Raw genomic sequence first — 12809 nt, 5'->3', positions numbered from 1 at the left:
TAAAACGTTAGAAATATTTTTTAAAACAGCATGCAGGAATTTTCTTAAGGGAAATGCCTGTGCTGGAGACCATGGAGGAGGGAGCTGGGTGAGGCCAGGTGAACCAACATCAGTGATGCAAGTCTGACCCTAAGCGAAGGAGAGAAGGAGGAAGGGTGAGATGGAAGCATCCTAGACTGTTCTGAAGTCTAACAGAGACTTGGCAACGATCTTGAGGCAAAGTGAGCTGTCCGAGGACCCCGTATTGTTCAGAAATGGACCTGTCATGGCATCCCTGAAATGGCTTCAGGGAGCTGCAGTTGGGCGCCTTGGTCAACAATGTATCCTGTAGTTGGAGATCATAGATGCCCCGTGTTCAAATCCTAGCTCCACAATGGATTGACTGTTATTTCAGCAAATTACTCTGCCTCTTTCTAAGCCTTATCTTTCTCATTTATAAAATGGTAATCATAGTGGTGCCTCCTCTATTGTGTGCATGAAATGAAATTAGTATATTGTTATTTTACCCTGAGGCTCTTGGGCCCTCAAAGCACCAACTGCTTCCATAAAATAGGGGACCCAGGCCCATCCCACCAGTTGGCCTGTGATAGAGGTGAAGTCAGGGCTGAAATTCACAGACATCCTGGGTAATGCTTTTCTAATCTCATTCATCAGGAAACATTCAAAATATTTTACCTTTTGATTTTTGGATATGCTTCTCTTTTAAAAGATGGAAGAAATAAACATGTAAAGAAGAAGGAAACAGTAGTCTAGGAACAAAATGAACACAACCTCAGGAACATGTAGGAATACCACCGGAAGAGCTAGTACAACGTCTTTGGAGTCCTAGGAGGAGAGGAGAAAGAGTATAGAGCTAAAAAAAAGTACTCAAATACTGTGACTGAAGACTTCCAAAATTTGGCGAAAGATATAACCTACAGATTCAAGAAGGTGAGCTGACTCCAAAAAAGGATTAACCCAAAGAAGCAAAGAAATCTACATTACGACAATCATAGTCAATTACTAAATATTAAAGACCCAAAACAACAACAACAAAAAACACCTTGAAAGCAGTGAGAGAGAAACAACATCTCACCTATAGGAGAAAAATAACTTGAATGGCAGTGGATTTCTCACCAGAAATAATGACAGAAGGAAGTAATACATTTTTTCAAGTGTTGCAGGAAAAAAAAAATCTGTTAGTGCAGCCTCCTATATCTAGTGAAAATATCTTTAGAAATGAGAGGGAAATCAAGAAATTTTGAGATGAAGAAAAACTATGAGAATGTGTCACCAGCAGAACTTCTCTAGAAGAATAGACAGAGGAAGTTCTCTAAACAGAAAGGAAAAGATAAAAATTGGGCCTTGGAATGTTAGGAAGGAAGAAAGACCATGATAAGCACAAATAAGATTGAATACAATTGACTCTGTTTCTCTTGAATTTTCTAAATTATATTTGATGGTTGGAGTCAAAATCATTACACTCTCTTATGTGGTTCTAAGTGTATATTGAGGAAATATGTAAGCAAATTAAAATTTAACCAGGTAATAAGGGCTTACTGATCAGAAAGGAAGAAATAAAACTTTCCCTGTTTCCAAATGACATGATTTTCTATGTAGAAAGTCCCATGAAATGAAAACCAAACCAAAACGAAACAAAATCTCCTCGAACTAATAAGTGAGTTTATAAAGGTTGCAGAATGCAAAAAGCATACCAAAAGGTCAACTGCATTTCTATGTACTAGCAATAAATATGAAAATATAAAAGGCACTACCACTTTACAATCAATAAAAAAATTATGTGTTAACAGAATAAGTGTAGGGCTTTTGTGCTAAAAACTACAAAATACTGTCGAAAGAAACCAAAGGAAGCCAACTTAAATGGAGCGACATACTATATTCACGTACTGAGAGAGTCGACAGAGTAAAGGTATCATTTCTTTCCAAATCAATATACAGGTTTCACTCAATTCCTATCAAAATCCCAGCAAGAGTTTTGTAGATATAAACAAAACTATTTCTGAAAGTTATATGGAAAGGCAAAGAAACGAAGACAGGCAAACCAATTTTGAAAAAGGATAATAAAATGGGAGGAATCATCTATCTGATTTCAAGACATCGTAAAGCTTCAATAATCACAAATGCATGGTATTCGCCGAGGGAAAGACACATACATCAGTGGAATAGAATAGAAAACAAAGAAACTGACCTGTACAACTACGCCCAACTGATTTTTGAGTAAAGTGCAGCAACAGGTTACTGCAGGAAAGATACCATTTTCAACAAATGGTGCTAGGGCTGTTGGGTATCCATTGGCAAAAATTGAAACTCGACCAAGTCTTACATACCTTACACAAAAATTAACTCAAAGTGGATCATAGCCTTAAATATAAAACATAAAACTTAAAAACTTTTAGAAAAGCCTCATGCCCACCATGATGATATATAGAGGTAAGCCTTTGGAAGATGCTTAGGTCATGAGGATCGTGAAGTCCTCATGAAGAGGATTAGTGCCCTTGTAAAAGAGATCCCAGAGAGCACTCTCGACTCTTCCACCATGTGAGGACACATCAAGAGAATTGTTATCTATGAACCAGGAAACAACCCTCACCAGGCCTAGAGTCTGTTGGTACCTTGATCTTGGACTTCCCAGCCCCCAAGACTGTGAGAAATAAATATCTGTTATTCAAGCCACCCAGTCTATGGTACACTATTACAAATTCTATTATAGCAGCCCAGATGGACTAAGACAAATGGATAGATGATGGATGGATGGATGGATGGATGGATGGAAGTGTGGAATCAGTGAAGTGTGGAACATGTAAAACATGTTAAGGCATAAGACATTTACAACCATGACCTAAGTCTTACACCTTATGCAAAAATCAACCCAAAATGGATTGTAGACTTAAATATAAAAAATAAAACTTCAAAACTTTTAGAAAAACACATAGAAGAATCTTAAGAATCTAGAGCTAGGCAAAGAGTTCTTAGATTTGACATCAGTGGCAAGATTCATAAAGGAAAACAAATTGATAAGTTAAACTTAATTAGACTTAATCAAAGTTATACCTTTTGCTTTGTGAAAAATACTGCTAAGAGGTTAAAAGAATAAACTATTTTAAGTGAATTTGGGTCACAAGACCCATCTAAAGTCCCTGGGCCAGAGCAGAATGATGCAGGAAATTCAAAGAAAAACAGAAAATGAGTCACACCTTGTAAATTGTAAACAAGAACTCCTTGCGTACTGGGCATCTTTGGAAACAGTGAATAATTTTCTGTGGTAAGTACGAGATAGAGACATTTTGTTTAGAACTTTTCCTGTTACCTGCTGCATGTTCTGATCATTTGCAAGGCTGTCTCTCTTTGCTCCCTCAGAGTTCTGGCTGACCACACCTAAGAAATCAGCTATGCACGCTCAGTGTGGCAGTAAAAACACTGGCAAGTTTTCTGACAAAGAAAGCCACCAATAGAGCAACACATGTTACTTGCATGACCATTTGCCTGCCTTTGACCCTTGACAGGACTTGACCTCCAGCTTCTGAGCATTCTGTTTTCTAGCTTTGGATCAGAGGTCACCATACTTGACCTCTGGCTTCAGCGTGATCTCTGATTCCCAATTCCCAGCTTGGTTTTGGTTGTTCTGCACAATCTGTAGTCCCCTAGGGTCCAGAAAAGCCTTTCCGCTAGCTCCCACCAGCTGTTGTCTCCTTTGTTCCCTCGGTCCAGGTTCTGACCAACTGAAATCTGCAGCCACTAACAATGGTGTGGCCCCTCCAAGTTGCCTTGTGTACTGACTTTGATTGAATGCGAATAATTATTACTATGAATGTCCATTTACTGAAATGCTAAACACGCTAATACAGTCACCATCTCATTTAGCATTCAGGAATCCCAAGAAGAGGATACCAGTTATCCCTATCTTTGGAGATCAGGAAACTGAGGCTCAGCACAATTGAAGGTAACTGGTCTAAGGTCACAATGCCAGAAAGTGTCAGATTTAAGATGTGTTATTTTTACTCCAAATCAATTTCTCATGCTCTCTTATTTATTAAGTATTTCCCCGTCGAACATCCCAGTGTTGGTCTGGGTACTGAATACACACATTTGAATGTACATGTGGAAAAGCTATGTTTTAGTTTTAAAATATGTTATATTTTTCAACGTTCCACGAAGCTTTGACCAGCTTTAGTAGGTGCAAGATGGCAGTCCCTCACCTCAACTCTCTGAGAATCGGCTTAGGACATTCATGGGAAACCATGTCACTCATACTTGCACAATCCAGAAATACCAGGGAATTAATGCCCTTGAGTTCACCCTCGACCAGTGTGGGGTAGGAGCCAAGGAACCACTTCCCCCCCTAACATCACCCAGCAGACAGTTCCCAAAGGCTTGGCTGACTCTCCTCGAAAGATCCTATAGAAATGAACACCAGTTAACCATAACAATGGTCCACTGGAAAAGCCATCCTGGTATCTGGTTCCTTTCTTTCTTGTTTCATTTCCCTTGTCCCTCACTCCTGTTCTTTGGGATCCGTTTCTGGAGTAACTATGCACACGCAAAATGGACTCAGTCTTTGCTTCTGGAGAAACCCAGACTGACTCTACCTATCAGTGAGTCTGAATTAGTGAATTTACTGACTTTGTCATAGTTTTTGCCTCTTATATGTCTGTGTCATTGTGTATAAGCATTGATCAAATTTATTTGGTTTCTTGATCAGCTGATTTGGCTTCAGCAATGGTTTTATAACCCTGTGAACAGACAGCCTTCGGGAATGTATTACCAACATATCTGGGTGAACTCATTTGTTTTGTGTTCATAAGGGAATTTTAATTAGTAATATTAAATATTACTGCTAAGTAATATGAGTTGGGTCAGAAGTTATGTAAATGGTAACTATAATCTTTCTTTGGTGATAAAAACCTATAGTAACAAATCCATAGCTGTTTTTCCACATTCTTGAACTTCTCTTCTGCCCCTGTAAATACCATCCCTGACAAGACGTGTAATGTCCACACCTGAATGGTTTAAACCAAATACTTTCTGTAAGAACACACCGGCTGTCTTAGCTCATTTGACCGCTGGGTCTACAATGCTCAAGGTGAAGAGGTAGGTAAGTAGGGATGCACACTTTGGAAGTTTCCTGATCTCTATTTACCCTCTGCCCCCTCACACCCACATGATGGCACACCCGGGTGCAGGGCAAGTCTAGATGCAAACAGGACAATGGGACAATAAAATCATTTCTATAGAACACCATAGAATCCATAGATTCTTTAGAATCTCCATGGATAGAAAAGTAAAGCAGGATGAGTAAAGTTGGCGGAGGGAACAAAACTGAAAGTCTAACGCCTTTCTTTTATTTTATACATCCTTAAGAGGCCCAGAGATAAATTGCTTTTCATGAAAACTCCTTAGCAAGTAAATTTGTGTAAAAGCAGATAAGCTTAGAGATTCTCACATCTTTCAGAGAAAAATATACCAGGTAATTATAATCTAGGGATCTGGGGAATTGGGGGTTGTGGTTTATTCTGAATGTCAAGCAATAAAAATATAGGAATAGAGATCGTATATAGATTATACACCATGGTTGCTTTTCTTTTTCAGTTCTCCTCCACATTAAAAAGCCGTCATCTGTGCTGTATAAATTAACTGTTACAGTCAGCACAGCGCTCCATTATTTGACCGAACAGCGAAATTAGTCACATCAGAATAGCATTTGAAAGAAAGGATGGCATTAGCTGATTTACTGTCTTTTGTGTCTGATACAAAACCTAGCATGAGTGTTCATGTGGGAGTGAAGACGGTGAACACGAAGCATCAAGAACGACATTCTGAATTATCTGATACAAAACTTAAATTATGAAAACGGAAAAACACACACACACATATGCCCGTGTGCATGTACACATATATACAGGAATAGCAAGATGACGCCATAATCACTAAATCTATTTTTTTTAATGTTTATTTATTTTTGAGAGAGAGAGAGAGAGAGAGAGAGAATGAGCAGGGGAGGGGCAGAGAGAGAGGGAGACACAGAATCTGAAGCAGGCTCCAGGCTCCGAGCTGTCGGCACAGAGCCCGACGCCGGGCTCGAACTCACGGACTGCGAGATCGTGACCTGAGCCGAAGTCGGACACCCAATTGACTGAGCCACCCGGGAGCCCCACTAAACCTGTTTTTTTAATCTTGACCAAAAACGTGTGTTAAATATCGTCAGCCTCTGTGTGACATTTTTCAGGACGATGCAGATTTCTCCCTTTCGTATTTTCTTCCAACCTCTGCTATAGTGCTTATCTCATTTATCTCATTTTATCATAGCTTGTTGCATATCATCTATCTTCCTAACCAGAATAAGGGCACAGAAGGCAGAGGCCTATCCAGCGAGCCCAGGCATGCACATAGCACATGATATACAACAAACACGTGCTCTGGTGAATGAATAGTGAATAGTTAAAAAATTATTTGGTAGTTGGATCTAGACTAATGGTATCCAAGCTTTCTTTTTGGTCTGAGGACACGCCTTGGGTCATCACTGGGAAGGTAGAAACTCTGTGTATACTATGGTTCTCCTGGTATGTCATGTATAAGCTATCAACTTAATACAGAAACCAAACTATACAAAATGTTATAAAATACACAACATGCCATAAAAGCCAAACGCATGGGCCACCCCTGGGCCCTGTCTGGAGTGTGTCCTGTTTGCCAGATGCTTTTATGCCCTTCATCCCATTGTGCCCTCATAGCCCTTGGAGGCAGTAATGCCCTCCATTTCCAGATCAGGAAATGGCGGTTCAGAAATCTCAAGTAATTTGCTTCGAGAGACAAAGCCAGGCACAGAATCCAGGCTTTCAGAATCAAAGTCCGGGGCTTATTTTGTTAGAGTTCAGCTGCTTTCTTCCTTTAAGAGTATTTGTTTAGACAAATATTCCAAGGGGAAAAATATCCAAACTAACTGCTTGGCATTGCATCAATTCAACACGAAACAACCTGGTGATGAGCTGAATTATTCACTCTTCACTTGATTATTTTGTCATCTTGTACACACAAGCATGCTCTGGTTAAGAATGAAAAATGCCTTTCATAAGACCATCGTTAGCTCTGCCCCTGGCATGTTCTGTTCAGTACAGTGTTGTTGTTATTTTTCTTTTAAATCTTCAGGCTTCTCGTTCCAAATGCAAAAATGACCTAAGCTCCTTTGTGTTTTCATCCTGTAATTTATTCCTGGAATTATTCCTCATGTTTTATTTAAAATTTTTGGTATTTGCTTTTAAAATGCACTCGTGATACATGTAGAAGTGTTAATATGGGAGATCAATATTTTCCCCCCGAAAAACATACCTTTAATTTTACATACATCAACGGACTACTATGATTTGCTGTACAGAAATTCACCTGCAAGGCGACTTTAAAACAAACAAACAAACAAACAAACAAAAAAACCATGCTATTCTACAAAATGCAGCACCTGTTCAGACCGAGAAAAGGAACAAAGATAGAAAAATTCATTTTGTAGCACCATGAACCCTGTGATTGGTTGTCTCTTTCCTCAGAGCCATTTCCCCCCATCACTACATTTCTCAGACTCCAAATGGAGAATTATAATTCTGGAAGGTGATGGAATGAGCTGAGCTCCACAAATGCTGAGGCAGCCAGTTTACTATTAGATTTCAAAGGCAACAACCCCAAACCGATGCCTGAGGAGATTTGTTTTTATTTGGATAACAGAGGACTCAAGATGAATAAAATGATAGCTTTACAAGTGCTATTCAGAACTTCTATGTAAATAAATAGCTTACACAGCCAGACATAGGGATAAACAAAGGAATACGTCAACTGACATTCAAATCTCATTACTGCATTAATGTAATCTTCCTGGGTATGGGGCGAAATAATGTATATAAATGTGTATAGAGGAACAGAAAAATAAATTAACCAAGTATAAATTCTCAACAATTTATCACCCAGCAATATAACCCTCTACAATAAATGCTAACAATACCTGATTCTTCTTGCAACGTTTCACCCGTTTCCTTTATTTGAGCAACTAGAGATCTCTAATGACCTCCTCATCGCATCAGACTGAAGTGGGACTGACCTCATTCAGCACAACCAATTGTTCATAATTGGGTTTTGTGAACTGTGCTGAGTATTAGGCGTTTTCTATTGAAAGTGTCTTCTACGTGATTCCTCACGAGTCCCATCCATTTCAGCTTTTCATTTCTTCCAGTAAATGTGGTCATGCTCAGAGCCTCAGAATCTTTACACTGTGAGAAAGGATGGAGTGTTACCATTATCATCTATAAGAGCATGTCTGAGTTGTGGGAGGGGAGCGGTCTGCTCTGAGATGCAGGGGTTAAAATGGCCTCCCTGGCTAAGGATTAGTGTTTGTGCATTTAAATTACATTGAAGAGTTCAGTTATTATTTAAAGCCATTGGTTCCACGTTTGAATCAGTCCCCACGCTGATTCCACTCTGACCAAATTCTTACCCATCCACTGTGAAATAAGGAAAAATAACATTGAGGTGGGCAGGTTTTAATAAATTCTGAAATTCTACTCTTTACTATCATTCGTATGCAATGACGTAGTAGATAGTTATTTGTTGGTTTTGAATTCTCTGCTTAGATGAACCCAGTGTTGACAATTCTATGTCAGCTCCACAATTATTTAGACTTCGCTGATCTATGAAATCCAAAATTTACCACCAAAATTTTATTCCAAAACGTGCTGAGAAAACTAGTTATTCTTTGGATAAAAAGACAAAAGTCACTTAACAAAGTTTCACAGATAAACCCCAGATTGAGTAAATATGTAACTACAAAAGGCAGAACAATAAAAACCCTTGGAGGGGCACCTGGGTGGCTCAGTCGGCTGAGCACCCTACTCTTGATTTTGGCTCAGGTCATGATCTCACGGTTTGTGAGTTCGAGCCCCCACTGTCAGCACAGAGGCTGCTTGGGATTCTCTCTCTCCCTCTCTCTCTGCCCTTCCCCCATGTGCAGTCTCTCTCTCTCACTCTCTCTCAAAATAAATAAATAAACTGTAAAAAAAATTGGAAAAAAAATGAACAGGAAGATACGATCATCAGGCTGGGGAAAACTTCTAAGCCAAACAGGAAACCCAGGAGCCATAATGGGGAAAAGTAATGAAAGAACAGATGTGCTCTTAAGGGTCCTGCTTCCCAGAGTATCCAAATCCTTCCAGTTTTTGCAGAAATTTCAGTTATCATGATACGAAAATGCCCAAGAATAACACCTTTCCTTCTTCCATGGCTAATACTAGTATCTCTTTCCACCCATTGTGTCAATGAATTAGTGATTGTCTAACGAGGCCAACAATGAATAAATAAGTTAAATTCAATATAAGTTGATTACTAAGTGAAGTTACAAATCTTAGACATGCTTTAGGATTTTGTGAAGTTGATTACAGTGATGTTGGAGAATTATCTGAATCATGAGCCAAGTCAGTGACAAATGAGGACCCAAAATATTTGGATGAGTTAATAACTACCATAGCGATCCTTAGGCAAAGGAATAAAGTCTTCTAATAGTTTTGCAAAATAAAATCACTATCCTCACTATATTTTGAAGATAAAGACTGAATCAACTTAAAAATATTTACTAGGACCTTTTGGTCCATTTTTAAAGTGGAGTCACAAGTGGACTCCTTGTATCAACTCTCCTTAGACACCAGCTATTCATAAATATGCATATTATATCTGCATATATACATTCAAGAGACAAGATTATGAAGACAGATTAGGAATTCAGAAGAATAAACATAAATGGTGTGGAAAGGTATGTAGAGATACTTAACCTCACCAGTAGTTAAGGAAAAGTAAATGAAAGCAGCAAGCTAAGAGTTTCACCCATCATATTGGCAAAAGTGTGTATTTATATATATATATATATATATATATATATATGTGTGTGTGTGTGTGTTTTGGCAAGAGTCTGAGGAAATGGGGACTCTCATTGGAGCATAAAAATTAGTTTCCTTTTTGCTAACTAATCTGTAATCTGTATTAAAATCTAAAACAAGCATACTCCTTGACCTGATAATCCCGTATGTAGGGTCTATGTTGTGTAATACTACCAAGGATACATAAAAGCATATGTGCAGCATGCTTATTGTAGTATTAATTATAGTAGTAAATTAAAAAAATATATTATTAGAAAGCCTTAGTAAATGTGGTGCCTTCACACAATGGAGTATCAAGTAGTCGTAAAAAATGTGATCTGAAAAATAATGCCTAAAATATACTATTATGTGAAAAAAGTCAGGGACAAACAAATTTGTTCAATATTATTCCGCTGCTGTGAATAATGTGGGGGTTTGGCATGCCCCACCTTTCTGCCACACATAACACAGAGCAGCTTGCTGAAAATCAGGTATGATATTCACCACTTTTTCTTTTTTTTGGGGGGGACAGAGAGAGAGCATGAACGGGGGAGGGGCAGAGAGAGAGGGAGACACAGAATCGGAAACAGGCTCCAGGCTCTGAGCCATCAGCCCAGAGCCCGACGCGGGGCTCGAACTCACGGACCGCGAGATGGTGACCTGGCTGAAGTCGGACGCTTAACCGACTGCGCCACCCAGGAGCCCCCAGATATTCACCACATTCTTAACAGTGATTATCTTGGGGGTAAGACCGGTAGAGAAGGAGGTGATTCTCACTTGTTGCTTTGGATTAAAAAATTTGTTTCTTAATGTTTTATTTATTTTTGAGAGAGAGAGAGAGAGACAGAGCGCGAGTGGGGGAGGGGCAGAGAGACAAGGAGACACAGAATCCGAAGCAGGCTCCAGGCTCTGAGCTGTCAGCACAGAGCCCGATGCAGAACTTGAACCCACGAACCATGAGATCGTGACCTGAGCCGAAGTCAGACGCTTAACTGAGCCACCCAGGTGCCCCTGTATCTTTTTTTTTTAAATCGTAGAACAATGGGTGAGATATTTTTGTGTTTTTTCAGCATTAAAACAAAACAAAACAGAACAGAACACAACAACACTGGTGACTGTAATAGGCCTAGAATCTTATTTGAGCCTGCAGATGAGATCCAGGGCGAGCACCATGGCTGAGAATGCACCTGTAGCCAAGATCTACATGCACCCTGAACACCTGCTCTCTCTCAAAGTCTAGTTCACGCCCCTTCCTCTGGGGCTCGGGGATCTGCAAAGAGCTGTGTACAGAATTCAGTGGTCTGAGAACTTGAAAGGGGGAAAAAAATACACCTTCTTTTTTATTAATCTTTAACTGGAACCTAGCAGTTTCTAAAATTTATAGGCAACAAGCCTATATCTGCAGCTTTGTCGCCAGTACAAATCACAGATATTTTCATATCTGATTACAATCATTATGGACATCCCAAAATATTTCTTAAGAACTTCTCCACCCTAGGGGCGCCTGGGTGGCGCAGTCGGTTAAGCGTCCAGCTTCAGCCAGGTCACGATCTCGCGGTCCGTGAGTTCAAGCCCCACGTCGGGCTCTGGGCTGATGGCTCAGAGCCTGGAGCCTGTTTCCGATTCTGTGTCTCCCTCTCTCTCTGCCCCTCCCCCGTTCATGCTCTGTCTCTCTCTGTCCCAAAAATAAATAAATGTTGAAAAAAAAAAAATTTAAAAAAAAAAAAAAAAAAAAAGAACTTCTCCACCCTCCAAATAAGTCCTTTTAGACCCTCCACTAGATCTCATTCTTCAACACGGTAATATAGAAGCACATCTAGTACTGTATCACAGATTTGATGTTTCTCAGTATTTTGATAATTATATATCAGCATAAATTGGCTTCCTTTGTAAGTCCTTTTTTAATTTTGTGCAGTTAAACATTATGCAGAAAAGGAGTCCCTAGGATTCACCAGATCCCCCCACAGGGGCCATGGCACAAACACAGCAAGGTTAAGAATCCCTCTAAGTGTATTGGGGTTTCAGAGAAAGACATTGGAATGTAGTAAACATGACATTAGATTGTAATTTAGAGGTCTGCAGCTTACTCTTTACATTCTGCCTAAAGATAGCCTTGAAGTCTTTTGAAAACTTCTAATCTGTACCGGTGCACTTTTCCAGGTGCCGAGAAGATGATGTTCACTGAACAATGAGCAGTTCAATGAACTCTCATGGAGCTTGTATCTAGAGGGTTGAGGTGAGGGGAGCAGGGACAGAAAAGAAACAGAAGGCCAAATAAATAACTACAGATAGAAGTAAATTCTATGAAGAAAATAACAGACCATGCACAGGCATTTGGATGTAATTTTCTAAGTGCCAGGGGAAGTCTTTGGATGTCTTGAGCAGGGTGGAAAATTGATAGTGGGAGAGCAGTAGTTATGATGGTTTGGGATACGGAGATGGAGATGGAAATGGGGGAACATGGAAGGAAAAGAATTACAGTAAGACCTTGGTTTGTGGGCGTAATTTGTTCCAGAAACATGCTTGCAATCCAAAGCACTGGTGTATCAAAGCAAATTTCAAGAACCATTGGCTCAGTTGTGATCATGTGACATTTGGGATCACGTACTACTAGTGTTGCAAGACATCACCCGTTTACCAAGTTAAAAGTTTATCCAGTTAAAATGTATTAGAAAGGTTTGCTCGTCTTGCGGAAACCCCGCGGAACAAGTTACTCGCAATCCGAGGTTTTACTGCATGTTTGGTTGATGAGCAAACCACTCCACTGAAGGAACGGAACATTCTTCTTCCACTGAAGAAATAGAACATTCATTCTAGAGATTATAATCCAAGTCACTAGCGTATTCTCTAGATTAGACTGCACGAGGCCTAAACAATTCCATGAAAACATGAATCACGCTGGTTATTTGTTGATATAGAGAGGCA

Source organism: Prionailurus viverrinus, chromosome B4 (assembly GCF_022837055.1).
Source record: "Prionailurus viverrinus isolate Anna chromosome B4, UM_Priviv_1.0, whole genome shotgun sequence".
Lineage (NCBI taxonomy): Eukaryota > Metazoa > Chordata > Mammalia > Carnivora > Felidae > Prionailurus > Prionailurus viverrinus.
The sequence above is the reverse complement of the archived record's forward strand: the minus strand, read 5'-3'. Positions refer to the sequence as shown.